We start from the raw sequence: 15,805 nt of genomic DNA on the forward strand, positions 1-15,805 counted from the left end.
GTATTACCACTGAAGTGCCTTCTACACCGAGATAGTTTTAACTAAATCAGCTTTCAACGTTCTTTAATGATCAGATAATGACATCTGATCGATGTTAAACTTTTCATTTCACCAGTTGTTAGTCTGACTCCAATTTGCCGCTAAACTGTGCAGTTTGTTTTCTGCTTAATTAAGATGTTAAGTATCTAATCTAATGAAATCTCATCTGCTGTAGCTATCTAATTGTCGCTCATGGATAAGTTTACATTTTGTGAGCCAAAAAAGTGAGAGGAGCCAAATGAAGGGATTGTAAGCTTGTCAGTTTTACAGCTCCATTGGCGCAATCGGTCAGCGCGCGGTACTTGTAAGACAGTGTCCAGCAGAGCCATGCCGAGGTTGTGAGTTCGAGCCTCACCTGGAGCAGTGGAGTTTTTCAGCAGTTTTCTTGGAGGGTTGTTGAAGTATTCTGAATGTTACAGTTTTCCAATTATAAGACTCCTTCTCCTAATAACATGCTATAATTCATGCAGTAGATTCAATTTCCCTTTCCCTTTTTTATGTTCGGTTGCTTGATAAATCTTCCTCTCTGTCTAACAGCTTTAGAAAGAGAAAGATTTGAAAGGCTCCACTGAAGCCAGAAGTGATTTCTTTCTTCTTCTTTTTTTTTAATTTCTTACAAAATGACTCCTCCCCCACCCCCATTCTCACAGAAGCCTCTCCGTATAATTCAGTTACCACAAATGATGATGTCCTAGCACAGCCCAGGGATCCGAGATGTAAAACAATGTGAGAAATCAAACCTGGCAGTGAGTTACATTCCTGTGCTTTTAATTTCCCTCACCCACCACCAAAATTAAAGGGATTATACGTGCTCACATTTGTTTATTTTCATTAGGCAGAATGGGAGACTGGGCATTATCCCAGCGTGAGAGTCCAAGTAACGTTATTATACTCGTGGAGAGACCATGAAGATGAAGATGTGGAAGACGCACACTTCCCCCTCCCTTTATGTCCTTTGAATGGTTCTTCTGTGGAGGAAGAACCAGCAAGGCCTATACTTAGAAAGCTTATTACTGGAGAGCTAGAGGATAATTAATGGGCATCAGTCGATATGCCTTCAATATTTCAACAGCTACCAAGAGCAGTTATTACACAGCTTTGAATATCTTCTTCTTCTTCTTCTTCTTTGGCCCAGGACACTTGTCACAGTCAGAGAATGAAAAGAAAATGTGAGCTGTGTAGAGATTAACAAGCACAATGTGTCACTCAACAGTAATATTAATGGCTTGTTTTTCCATTGGAAGGAATGTGCAACATATTTATCTTCTTATTTCCACTGTTATACCGAGAACACGCCGGGGCCTGAAGGAGCTGTTTGTATCTAATGGTTGTTTACACTACTGGTCGTGTTATCAGACCAGTAGCTGATGCATCTTTGAGTTATCATCAGAGAAAAAGCTGTGCTATCAAACTGTCTGCAGCAGACCATAGCACAGACTGCAGCTTCTTTCCAGAGCAAACAAGCAGGACGTAATCTCAACAGTTTGCCTACCGCACACATTACAGCAATGTATGTTCACTCACAAGCCGAGTCTGAGTGTGTTTGTTGCCTCATTCAGAATAGCAATCACAAGGCCATAGTAGCGGAATCAGATGTTTGTCTCAGGCTCTAATAATAATATGGTCACCGCTGGAGCTGGATTGTGGATGCCGTGGAAGTGGCCGCATGTTTTAGATGTTAGAAGTGTCATTTATTGGTTGGCATCACCGAAAAAGTAGCCACGGCAGAAAGCCAGGGAGAAGGCCGGTAATAGTGCTCAGTGAAGGTTTGCTACAATGGAGCATTTGTGATCACTGGAAATATATTCCAGTGCTGTTTCACCCGCACAGTAATCTGCTTTGTCACCGGGCAGAATGAATGGGTAGCAAGCAGAGAATGGGACAATAAGAGGATTTCACAGTCTGGTGTTGTGATACAACGTTGCATTATTGTTTTGCATTCCCCCCGAAAAACCCGAATGGAAGCAGTGTTGACTGGACAGGAGACCTGTTTGAGTGCGGCAAACAGCAGCTTTGGTTAAATAAACAGGATCTGGACTCATGACAGAGCCGGCACCAGAGTCGCTGCTGGGGATGGACGGATAAGGTGCCAACAAGGACAGCTGTCCTGAGGTTTTATTAAAGGTTTGCACAGAATAGTCAATAATGGGGCTCTGTGAGTGCTGTTGAGAAAGGTAAACATGCCGTTTCACTTCCTCCGGCCTCTAGTTTGTTTGCACGTTAGAACACAAGTCTCCTAAAGATTTAGGAGATTAGTGTAGTGCTTGATCTTATCAAGATATATGGCAAATTTTTATTCAGTATGTTCTGTGACTGAAATCACTGTCAATATTTTTCTTCACTGATTACATGTATGCCCTGCGATAGACTGGTGACCAGTCCAGGGTGAACCTCGTCTCTCACTCTCGATGACAGCTGGGATAGGCTCCAGCAATCCCCACGACCCTAGTGAGGATAAGCAGTAGTAGAAGATGAGGAGGTGAGATGATTACATGTATAAAGGTGCACAGATAGCACATCTATCTATCTACTAAATGACCACAGGCCATAAAAGAAGAATCCATTGCTGTATCCACTTAAAAAGGTTTATTGGACAATTCTTACAATCTTAAGTTCACTGCGCATTGAAATGTGTGTTTTTTGTCGTGGTTGTTTACTGGGCAGCATCACTTTTACAGCATAGCAGATGAATGTATGATTTTAGTAAGAAAATATTGAAAATAAATGATGCAACAGAGACATCATCGTTTTTTTAGCAGTAGCTAAAATGTGTCATTTGGGAGTGCCCAAAATTGCAAGGCGTTGAGCTTTCCCTGATATTTCATTTCAATTCAGTGCAGTCAGTTATGGTGTCATTGCCGGAGAGTCCTGTCCAACACTAAACCTCAAAATCCTCTGTTAGTGTTCATTTACGTCAAATCTGGTTATAAGCTATGATATTATACTTGTTGCCTTGGGATAGTCCATGGTTGTATTGATGGCTGTGTAATTACAGAATTGGTCATGTGATGAGAAAAACACTTTCACAGACAGCAAAATAAAAAAATAAAAAATCTAAGGGGCATTATGACACGAGCATCATACACTGTTTTGCCAAAAGTATTTTCTCACCTGCCTTCACACACATATGAACTTAAATGACATCCCATTCTTAATCCATAGGGTTTAATATGACGTTGGCCCACCCTTTACATCTACAACAGCCTCAACTCTTCTGGGAAGGCTTTCCACAAGGTTTAGGAGTGTGTTTATGGGAATTTTTGTCCATTTTTGTCATACACTGATGTTGGAGGAGATGGCCTGGCTCACAGTCTAATATAATTCATCCCAGAGGTGTTCTATCGGGTTGAGGTCAGGGCTTAAGTTCTTCTACACAACACTCACTCATCCATGTCTTCATGGGCCTTGCTTTGTGCACTGGTGCGCAGTCATGTTGGAACAGGAAGGGGTTCATCCCCAAACTGTTCTCAAAGTTGGGAGCATGGAACTGTACAAAATCTCTTGGTATGCTGAAGCATTCAGAGTCCTTTCACTGGAACTAATCAGCCAAACCCAGCCCCTTAAAAACAACCTCACACCATCTCAACAATCCCTCCTCCACCAAACTTTACACTAGGTACAATGCAGTCATCAGGTACCGTTCTCCTGGTCACCACCAAACCCAGACTGGTCCATGAGAGGCCAGATGGAGAAACGTGATTCATCACTACAAAGAACGTCTCCACTGCTCCCTTACACCACGTCATCAGACGCTTTGCACTGAACTTGGTGATGTTTGGCTTGAATGCGGCTGCTCCTTCAATGAAGCTCTCTACAAACTGTTCTTGAGCTAATCTGAAGATCATGAAGTTTGGAGGTCTGTGGTCATTGACTCTGCAGAAAGTTGGTGACCTCTGTGCACTATGCTCCTCAGCATCCTCTAACCCCACTCGCTTCCACTTTCAGTGAACCACTGACAGTTGACTGTGGAATATTCAGTAGCAAAGAAATTTCACGACAGGACTTGTTGCACAGGTGGCATCTTATCACAGTTCACCGTAATTCACTGAGCTCCTGAGAGCGACACAGTACAGTGTATATCTCTATGATGCATCTATACATATTCAGACTAGTTACCTGTTCAATACATTTCTTCATTCATTTAGCTGTCGGCTGGTTTTACTAGCGTTGATCCAATCTTACTTCCTTCTTGTCCAGCAATTGTCCTGTACAAATACACTTTTCTTCCTACCTTTATTTTCTTAGTACTACATTTAAATCCGTAACAGCTTTTTAGTCATACATTGTACCTTACTGCATAGACGGAGATTAATGGCTTAATTCTCAGTGTTTGGTTTTGTTGGTTAGAAGAGTGAACCACCATTAGCGTCCATTACTTCAAGAGCAGTTGTGGGCATCCGTAAAACCTGCTGCACAGCGATGAGGCGGATTTTAGTGAGGCAAAGTCCAGATGAATGTGTGGTGCCTGAATCAAGGCCAGGCCTATCAGTTGAAGGAACGTAGGTGGGGCCCTTTAGTAATGGCCTGAATTAGTGCCAAAATCTCTCATAATTCCATTATGGTACTTCATTACGCACATGCAGCAGCACCATTTTAATCCACCCACGCTCTGAACGCTGGCCTTTTGTGTCCAAGCTGTCTCCAGTGTTCTTGTTTGAAGCTAAATACCATACATTGCTGTTCAAATATGCAAATGTAAGGTATTCACACTGAGATTTCAAGAAGGAATTAGTGCCACTGACTTGGTTTGCAAAAATCTATATGGATTTTGTATCATGAAAAAACACCATTTTATACCAGAAAATATTCAAAATGTGTGTCCGAGGACAGTCACTGAGCTGACATGAAAATGAGGGGCTGTCATAAAGTCACCGCACCCACTGACTAATCGCTCTCTGCCGCTCAGCTCACCCCGCAGGCATGATGGCAGAGGGCATTAATCTGCAGAGGAATAGCTGGGGAATTTGCTCCCTCAATTTCTGTGACTGCAGTGTGTGCTGTTCATCTCTTCAAAAACAGCTACTTTAATAAGCTGCTAATATTAAAAAAAATTATTAAAAGACAAGATAAGAGTCGGCCTGTTTCAGAATAACTCTATGGCCGCTATGGAAAGTTGATAATGTTCCAGATGGGATGAGCTCTGCATCTTCTGGGAAAACTGCTTGATGAAACTTGAACGTTCAGCACAGCTGCGAGCGGACCGGACAGAAAATTGATCCCTTTTCTGAGCAGATTTGCCAGCTTTCTGCAGCTATGAACATTTCCAAGAGAGTATTATCAAACATTTCATGCTTGCCTTTTCAGTCAAATGCCAGTGTGCTGCTTTTGTTGTAGGTCCACCAGCGAGGAGTTGCTGCTAAGCAGAAGCTTAAAGGGGTGCAAGCAAAAAACATCATCATTTTCTTCTTAAATTTGAACCATGTTTGGGATTTGTCTCCTCATACAATGTGAAGCATAATCTTTCCTAGTGGATGCCTTTCTGTCTTCATACATATGCCAGACACAGACATGATCTAGTAAATGGACATTTCCTGAATGTTACGGGTATTTATGCTTAAAGCAGCCTGCTCCATGGTGGTTTTCTTTCTGTTCGGTCTTTTAATTTCCAAAAAGGAAAATACAGATGGTACTTAGCTAACTGACCAACATACGTTCATAGATAATTCCTTGAAGTGTTGTGCAAAGAACAGTCACACGTAATTTGGACTACAGTATTTTCCCTGCATGCAGTGAAGCATTGTGGGTGATTTTGGTGGGGTGATGACGACTGCAATGTCGAGTCTGGCTTTATCCCTTTCATCTAGTAACAACAGGTCAAAATTAAAGTTGTCGTATTTCTTAAATGCAAATGAACCTGCTAACATGCTAAATTAAGATAATGAATATTGTTTAGATTACACCTGCTAGCATCAGTAGCCAGATTGAAGGTTTCAGGTCAACGTGAGCTGGTCTGTTTCGTTCTGATGTTTACATGTACCACTAATTTTAATCGGAACGGCCGTTTTACAGGCGTGAAAACGTCACTTGACTGGTGTTTTCATCAGGCTAATGACTAATCAGCACAGTAGTTACTATTGTTTTTATGCTTTTATTATTAAAGCAACAGTTCAGTTTGGAAAGTCTGTGGGGTCATATCCACTTTTGCTGTTGTGTTGTTTAGCCTTATAGTAGCCGGTCTTCAATGTTTTCAGCTCCAAACTTTGTCCACGCTTCAGTCTGTCCCGGCTTCAATGAATTTTTGATGGACCTTCTTAAACAGTTTGCTATTTCTATTTTTTTTCCCGTCTGAGCGTGCGTTAATGTCTAGTTCTTTCAGAGTTGTTATTAAAAACAAGCTCTCAGAGGAGCCGCAGACCGGTTGAGGAGACGTCACTGCACATTTACGTCAAGACAGAGCATGCGCAGACAGGACCGACTTAATTCCATTTCACGGTTTACATGACTTTCACTCTGTTTGGGAAAAGGAATATTCTACCCCTGTGAAACCGAATGAAATTTCATTTTGGGCCTGTTCATTCCGATTGAGGTGTTTATATAGAGCATTATCATTCGGTTTGGACTTCCAAACCAATTGTAATTGGAATATATGACTCGAGCTAGTCTGCCATAGAGGCTATAACAAAAGGCTCAGTTTACCTTCACATGTTGCAAATACAACTTCAAATCAACTTATTTTTCTTTGATAGACTGCATTTCAGACTTATTACTATGGACATACGTGAATACAAAACAACTAGATAATGGGCTCTATTGTTCACTGTAGTTGAGCTCAAATATGGTGGTTATACTCGTATATATCAGAAATGCACAGTGTTTTAGTCACATGGATTACTTCAATTACTTGAACACATGATTTCTGAATATGGGAATCTTCCCATCTCCGTCATACAATATATCCTATACTGTAAGTACTGTTTGTCACTACCAAGGCCAAGGATGAAAGCTGATTAGATTTATCATTATCATCGCCATTGTTGATCCAGTCCTTTCAATTCCCTTTTCAATTCCTGATCAGTCTTCTCCGTGGATAAAAGCCTTCACGGTATTCAGCACCAAAGCAGCTGTTTCATTATCTGTCAGAACACAGTGTTCTCCAGACTCTTGACTCAAACATGTCGAACACCGAACAATAACATGAACAATGAGCAACTTATATAACTCCTGACTTGGAACTGGAGTCGTTCAGCCTGCTGCCTGGGAGCTGCTGTATGGCTTTCAGCAGCCTGCCTGTTATTGTCTGAAATGGATGGAACAAGAGAATATCTGTACATAATACATGATGTGAGGAGTTTTCTTGGTCAGACTCTTTCTGCTTCTTGTAAAACACCATTTCGCAAGATATTTAACATTAGTCTCATCAACGGGGGCCACAGTGCGTAGATTGGATGGTAGCAGCATTCGTAAGCAAGTCAGCGGCCACAACCGTGGCTTAGTTTACACTTCGTGTTGGAAGACTGGCAGGCAGGTGCATCGGCGCCTTGCTTCTATTTGCATCATTTCATGAAGTCACAGCCCCGCGCTGATTGAAAATGGAATCTTTTTCATTTCGCTTCAAGCATTAGATCACATCCTCTCCATCATTCCCCGTTAAAGTGCCTCAGAGGTTGTGATGTCATGTTGTGCAATGCAGAAAATGTTTTGCTGGGAGCAGAAACATTAGGTCGAGGAATTTATCGTGTCTGAGGCGTTCCGATGACACATAAGAAGAAGTTAGAAGCAATTTAACTGGAATCCTAAATGTCGGGGCCTGTTATCGTTCCCCAGCCAACCCTAACCAGTGCTGTAAATGCATCTTTTAATCAAATGAGTCATGGGTGCAGCCATTTATGTACAGTCAAGGAATGGCAACAAAGACAACTGGGTTCTCTTTAGTTGCTTCAGTTTCATTTAGGTGTTGAACATGTTGGCTGTGTTTCCGTTACCCCTAGAATTGCGCAAAACCTAAATATTGCATGAAAAAACTTGTAAGGGAAACACCTACATTTCTAAAAAGCCTCTCAAATGTGCACTGAAGTCCATCTTCCTCAAACTGAAGTCTCGCGTCATGAGAATTTAAGAGAATAATTGGATATCACGAGACAAGACTTTCACATAGAAACCACAATAATGAAATTTAAGAAATAACACTTTTATTTTGCGAAGAACTGTAATGGAAATAATGCAGCTAGTGTCACACTCTCATCTCCATCTGTGCTTCCTATCAGAAATTGAAAATCGTGTGTTGAGGAAAAGGCGTACGACCAGCCAGAGGCGTTGAGAAACACCGTTGTTTCTGTCTGTATGCAGAGTAGAAAATGTCCTGGATTAAAACATTGTTTAAGTCACGGTGTTGAAAAGAAACCACGCGCGTGTAAATGGAAAATCCTTGAAGGCCAGACATTTAACCTGTATACGCGAAGTGACCGGCTGTGGTGGTGTTTTACAGGACACGCTGCCCGTAGTAAGCGGCAGAAGCAGATGACATTTCTCCCTGACACCGGTGTCGCTACGTGAGTCACGTTAAAAGGAAAGCTGCCGCCTCTTTTCACTGATATCAACACCTGTTCCGAGGTGCTGAGGCGTCGCTTTTAAGAAGCCCGCTCTAAGCACCGGTATTGATCTCGATCAGCTCCGTTTGATTAGTTCAGAGCTACTTTCCTCAGTGTCTGTTGCTCTGTTTGCGCTTGTGCGGCCCGGGGTCTCGGAGTCAGCGTTTCTCCTTGCCGTTAATTACGTGTATTTATTTCAGCCGAGGAGGAGGCGATGGAGGCTGAGGGTGTTGTCAGTGAAATTGTTTATAGCACATTGATCCTGCCGACTAATTCTTATTCCACACAAACCCCCCGACTCACTGCATCACTACACCGATCATTGATCTCCAGGGTGCTGTTCCACAACAGCCATGACCAGACAGCGGTGGGCAGCGCTGCGTGCTGCTTTTTACACTGTACATGGGATGATGAATACGCATCGATCCAGTAATAATTTGTCAGATGACTGGCGGCAGCATGCTGAGCTGGGTGAGACAGTGTGGGGGGTGACTGATTACGTGTAACAATAGGAACTCTGCGTCAGTCCAGACAGTCCAATGCTGGTGAGATGTTTTTTTGCGGGCCCGGCAAGATTTAATCTGCGCGGAGAAGATGAATTCTGCATTTTCACAACGCCGTTGATAACCGCAACGTTATCTGTGGCCTCTGCAGAGACTGATTTAGCCCTTTTCATTTTGAGGGACAGGCTCTTCCACCGTTGGTCAGGCCCGTTGGGGAAACACTTCTCTGCTGCGCAACCTGCTTATTTCACCGAACTCCCGAAGGTCTTGGCTTCTCCAAATGGCCTGACCCAGCGAGGCGAGAACGAGAGTGCGTTTTTCAGCATGCCGACAGCGCTGGACGTCAGCGCATCGAGGCCCGTCGCCGGGAGACTGTCCAGCGGTTTGATGTTTGCATCGTTTCATCGTTTTCATTTATTTTTATGTACGCCTGACTCAGTATTTAATTGTAGAACATAACAATGAAAATGCAAATACGAGCGACGCTGCTCCCCATTGCCCCACATGTGCTCACTATGGATAGGGATGGGTACGTTCATAGGATAACTTACATTTAAAGCAACATTTATTTAAATAAAATAATGTATAAATGAACCAGCTGGGTCAGTTAGCAGCTGAATTCGGTTCACCGCATTACCGGGAGTCACAGCTGCGCTTACGTGCTCTTGCGGAGAGTTGACTGGGAACATCAATACCGCTCTCACGTCTGTGGCTTCAGAGCGGAGCTGGAACCGGGAGGCCGTCGACGCGGCTTATGGCTCAAAGCGGGGGGGGGGGGGGAGCTTCTAACCTGACTCCGCTCCAAAGCTCAATAATGCACCCTCTGGGTCCTTAAAGGCTCGCTAATTAGCGCGCGGTATCTGGTTCGCTTCCTTCTCACGTAAACCTAGAAGTCAGAAATGCAGGTGATTGTGGAGGGAGTTACGTGCGGTGGATGTTTCTTGGCAAACACTGACTTATGCTTGCAGTCACAGCTGGGGAGTTGCGGGCACAAGGATTGATAAACTGTCAAGAAACAGCCCCAAGCATGTTGCTTGTCCATACAGCTACAAACCACTTTTACACTTGTGTGCTGATTAAAAGTAGAAAGTGTTTATTCATTGTGAATCTTTATTGGAATTAGCAGATGTTTGTTCTAACTTTGCCTGTTTCCAGTCTTAATGCTAAGCTCGGTATTGGCCTCCTTTCTGTACGGTAGCTCTGTGCTTCATAGACATGCAGTGGTATCAGTCTTCCCAAATTGCTCTTGGCAAGCGAGCAGAAAGGTGTATTTCCTAACTACTGTCTGTCAAAAGTCGGCGCCAGTGGAGAAATCTAATACAACTGTTGGCTGCGAAAAGTGGCTGAGTTTAGTACTCTCCTTTTTTTTTTTTTTTTTTCCATCTGCAAAGTCTCCTGTCATGAGGACTGGACAATAGCGTGAAAAGTTTTGACCTCCGCACAAGGGTTTGTCAATACCCCGACCTGGGGTCACACCTCCTCAATCAGCCGTCTCACGCTGCTCCGCAGGGATTAGCTGATTTACCACGGAGAAAAATAGAGGACCGGCAAATGTGTCTGAATCATGGAGAAGCAACACCTTTCACAGAGGGGTATTGACGTTTTTCGGAATTGATGTCTGTGTTGGCTCAGAGGCTAATAAATTGCTTTGATCTGGTCAGATGAATGAAATGCCTGGGAAAAGACATCTATTAGCGCTCTCCGTGAAGTAACGCTCTGATTGGAGGAATATTGAAGTGGTATGGATTGGTTAGATGCATGTTGTTGATGGATGAGCAGAAAGAAACGCTTTGGAAACTGGTGAGAGAAAAAAAAGAAAAGTAGAACAGCGGATCAGATAGCATCTCAGAATCTTTTTTTCCAAGTACAAGAGATCAGTTGTGTTTTGATTTGAGGAGGTGAACTGAGATTTAGACTGCCGTGCGTATTTTCATGTTTTTTTTTTTCCAGCTCTCCCTCCTTTCCAGAGCGAGGACCTCGGGGGAACCACTGCTGCAATGCAGCAAAACAAATCACAGGAATCTATTAAGTGTTTGTGATTGTGAGACCTGCCCTCTCCCTTGTTTCTTTTTCCCATTTTCACTTAGCTCCCTCTCCTCCCACTGTGGTGAGACGTTCCAATAATTAAACCTGTGCACATGCATTGTAGAAACACACCTCTCCTTGTGTTTCATCTTTAAAATTACAGCACCGTTATTGATGGGTTGAACTGGACACAGTTTCAAATCACCACACTCTTGACTCAACCGTCAGAGTCTATGTTGTGCGTCAAGGTTATGCTTTGTTCCCTTCAGGGTTTCTGTGTGATGAAGCACATCCACAGCCTTGCACAATCACACTTCTCCGGAGCATTGAAATACTGTATAATGTGCATAGAAAACATAAAAACTAAATGTTTTCATGCATTGCTCAGCTAACAAAAGCACTAAGGTACTACTTAGAGAGATTAAGAAAATATACATAGTTTCCTTTTTATCTGCATATCAAAATACCTAAAATAACCATGACACAAGTCATATATTAAAATACAACCTATACAGGAGCATAAAGCAAAGATGTATGTTTTTTTGGTAATCTTGTAGGTTTTTATTTAATTAAATGTCAAAATCTGCTTCCAGATAAGGTTACTCGGTGGTGTTTAGCCTATGGCCAGCTGACTAAAGCATTATTACACTGTCTGTAAAATGCAATTATCGATGGCATATGTGTCTATTGCTACACCTTCACATTAATAGCATTTAACTGCAAAAACAAGTTGACTTGCTTTTTTTTGCGGGAATTGCATTTGCTTTGCGCCTGACAAAATACTTCTGAAAAACAAGACAGTAGTCAGCAGTAGTTCGCTTCCCCCATCTGGTTGCTGTCCCCCAGATGTGTCTCACCTGTGCCTTGTCGCTTCCTTTGTATTTAGTGCCTGTATTTCCTTCCCACTTTGCCATTTCGTCTCTGTACTCCATGTCAGAAATGTTTTCTCCCTGGTGCGCTTTGTACCTTTTTTTGTCCCTTGTTATTTCACCTTGCATTCGCCCGCTTTTGAAGAAAATACTTTCTGTCCACCACCTGAGTCCTGAGTCGTGCGTTTGAGTCCTCCTCTAACCAGTTACAACAGCCATTGCTGGTTGATGTAAGACTACTTGTAGATCACCACTCACAAATCAAAAAGGATTAAGATGTTACACAATGTTCAAGGCTGTTATTGCTTATTTTCTTGTTTCACCTCTTTGTCTCGTCCTAACCCCTCATGACATACATCTCTTTTATAATCTGCTACCAACCTGGCTATAAGTTAAAAACAAATAAGAACCCACGTTGTTTCTCAGTCCGCAAACATTCGGCCTTGCCGACTCCGAACAGCTTCCTCTTCCCAAACCCGGCTGACATTTGCATTGCTTAGGAGGTCAGGAGAATGAGACTGCATGTAAAAATCGGTTGCTCTTTCCTTGACCCCAGTCAGCTGAGGCTGCTGCGCTTACATGTGCCACACAGTAGTGTCAATATTCAATATCTGTCTCCTGCTCAGGGCCTCCTGTGGAAATAGTCCGCACAGTGATAGAAAGCAGAGATGAGAAAACCTGAGAGTTGTGGTAGAGCACAGGTATAAAGAGCATACCTACGTCTGCAGAAAAAAAAGAGATCTTTTTGTAATCCATCTTGTAATCCATGGCTAATTTTATCCATGGGAGGTTTTTGGTTCCCACCTTCAGCCTTTACAGCAGTGCCTACTACCATCAGTCAGACGTATACTGCTGGTGGGCTTTGTTCTCCACACACTCAAGAGAACAATATCTGGTTCTACAGTGACAAATTCTCAGACTTTATATTTTACCTAATGATACAACAACATTTATTCAGTGTAGTCCAGTGTAGTTAGGGTGTTGTTTACTATTTTTGGCCACTGACTAGCCTACATAGTGTTGGGTATGATTTCAAATTAGTAGCCTGGAAATGTAGCTGTAATATTCATCTGTAAAAGGTGGCTTATGCCTACTTAGAGAGCAATGGAAATCTACATTATTTAGTTATATAGGTTTATATGGGCATAAATAAACAGCATACAACTAGCAGATACACTGGAAAGCAGTGTTACCATGCAAACCACTAGCATATGCTCTAGGGAGTTCCGTGTTTGGAAAGACAGTTTGAGGGAGTTGAGATGCTCATGTGTAGCATTTGGCTGTGTTGCATTTTTACAAAGTGCGCATCCTAATCTCTTGTCTTTGGTCTTTTTTTTTCTTTTTTTTTTTGGATAAAGTCCTGCTTCCTGCTTGGAAGCAGGACTTTATCTAGCTATAATTGGGGATGAATGAAACCCTTGTGGTGTGTCGACATATTCCACGCAAACCTATACTTTATTGACTGCATCTATACATAACCTGGACGCCAGTCTGACTTCACTAAATCCACAACATTTTGGGAAAGTTGGTCTGAAGATCTCTCAGGACAACCAAATCGTTTGGACGCGCTTTGTGTGCTAACGAACAGAACAGTAATAGCTGCACACGTGACATGTGAGCAATGTGAAGTTGAATTTATTTACAACAGAACAACTCTGACTGGTTGTAGGACTATCCAATTGTGTACAGAGCTACACCATAGACTAAAAAAATGGCAAGGGAGAGTCTCCTCTTTCTCTCATCGGTCAAAATGACACTAGAATTCCAAGGATACGGTCGACGCCCTCTTGCAAGTTGGAAACCGTAATCTGCACAGTGCTGTCCAGTAGTGGATTATCAATGATCTGCAACACGCTTCCTTGAGACATTTGATTAATACTGCACTATGTGTTCTACCTCTGCCAGTTATAAAGAAATGTTGGATTATACATTGCAATTATTTATTTAAAAAGTTTAAATCAGTCCAACATGAGCACTTTGTGTAGCTTGTCAATCAAATAATTAATGACATTTCTCAGAAAAATGTCACTTGAACATAGCATTATAGCATTATATTACATAACTAACTAACAAGACAACACCAAACAAACAAAGACAAATAAACAGATGACACCAGCAGGAGCTCCACATTACATTATTCCACATTAGTTGTCATGGTATCCACTTTTTTTACAGTCTATGGTTGAAATACACCCCGTGATGAAATCTAAGACGCTATGTTAACAAACTCACATGTATGATGAGAATTAAGCCGGCCTACACCAGGCTAGTATCTGCATTAGTGAAGCCCTAAACTAGACTGGAAGCGTTTTGAAAATTTATTTTTCTCTGTGTTGTTCTGCTGCACATCTCCTGATTGACAGATGGCTTGTCATCAAAAGCAGAAATATGAGGTGACAGCATTGAAGGCTGTCTTTCTGCATTTTTGTTTTATGGCCTGCCTTTTTCCCCCTCTTTCATTCTCTCCTCTGTTCCTTGCCACCTGCAGAGGTCTTTCATCTCCTAAACATCAGCATCAATTTTTCACTGCCATAAATCACAGCTACCAACGTGTCAGACACATCAAGGCTCATTATGGGATGGAAATTGCGTCAGCACATTTTTAAATGCCCCAAAATGAGGTTCTCTCAAAAGCACAGGATCCTCTTTTGTCTCTATAAGCATATGTTATTAGTATTATGAATATAAATAAGCCCTGTGACTAAGCGTTATCTCATTGTCAGCAAACAGCATTTCTCAAAGTGTTCTTATTATATAAAGCAGTTGACATCGGCGGTGACAAAGTTGAGCAATAGAATCAAATCCAAAGAAAAACTGGAATTCATTTGTGTCCTGCAGGTTGAGAGGGGCCTCATCGCCATGGTAACAAGCCATGTGCCACACCACCTCCCGTCCCCACCTTCTCCCTCCCTTTTTTTTCCTTGCTGGCCCCCCGCGGCCGTCACTCATCTAAAGCAGATGACGATAGTTCCTTCTGTGCGTCCCCACTGCCATCTGAGAGTTAGACGTTGAATATTCACAAGGTGACAGACCGGCTCAAACCTCCCACAACCACATCCAGGGGACACGTCGCACCCTCTAATTAACAGTCCCTCGCTGTTTGTCTCACTTTCAATCCATCTCTCGCTCGTTATCTGTCGTGGTATCACTCTCTTTCTCACCCTGCCTCAGCAAAAACAACCTAGGTGTCAACATATAGAAGAGAAGGGCCCGGAATGAACGGCAGCTCTGATGCTTATTTCCCCAGCGAGCACTTAAATGATCACAGGGCGGTTTGTTGATTACGGCCTGTTTGTCTCGATAACCACGAAGAAAACTTAGAGCGGTGGTGTCTGTAATTTCAACAGGATGTGGTTAACTGAGACCATCAGTTAATGTGGGCTCGGGGTATTCGCTGATAAATGCAATCATTTTCGTGTACTGTCCCTGGTGAGCAGTGTAAACGAAGCATGGGATATGCAACCTTGTTGTGTTTAGCAGTCACACAGTTCAATGTGTTCTAAGGAGCTATGGTACCCTGAAGAAGATCAGGTAATGCCTACTCTAAACAAATACTGTTCTCAATAACAAACCCACTGACACCCCTGATGTTCACACACTTATGTCTGTATATATAACGTCTTCATTCAAGATTGAATTTAGGTAACTTAAAAGGGTGTATAATGTGGGTACTCACTAGAGACACAATAAAAAAAGGAGTGGTAAGCAGCAGAAATAGGAAATATTTCCTTCTAGAAAATATTTTGACATTTTGGCAAATACTATGGATTTGCCTTTTTTACAGAGAGTTCAATCAGAAGATGATCATTGTAATGGTGTGCAAAGCATTAGCTAGTCTGTA

General features: G+C 42.4%; 1 non-coding gene across 1 annotated transcript; it reads left to right on the top strand.

Annotated features, from left to right (window-relative positions):
* Positions 1-308: 308 nt before the first annotated feature.
* Positions 309-402, top strand: trnat-ugu. The gene is made up of 2 exons: positions 309-346; positions 367-402. It is a non-coding gene; the product is annotated as a tRNA-Thr (tRNA).
* The last annotated feature ends 15,403 nt before the right edge of the window (positions 403-15,805 follow it).

This window comes from Mugil cephalus, chromosome 21, assembly GCF_022458985.1.
Source record: "Mugil cephalus isolate CIBA_MC_2020 chromosome 21, CIBA_Mcephalus_1.1, whole genome shotgun sequence".
Taxonomy (NCBI): Eukaryota; Metazoa; Chordata; class Actinopteri; order Mugiliformes; family Mugilidae; genus Mugil; species Mugil cephalus.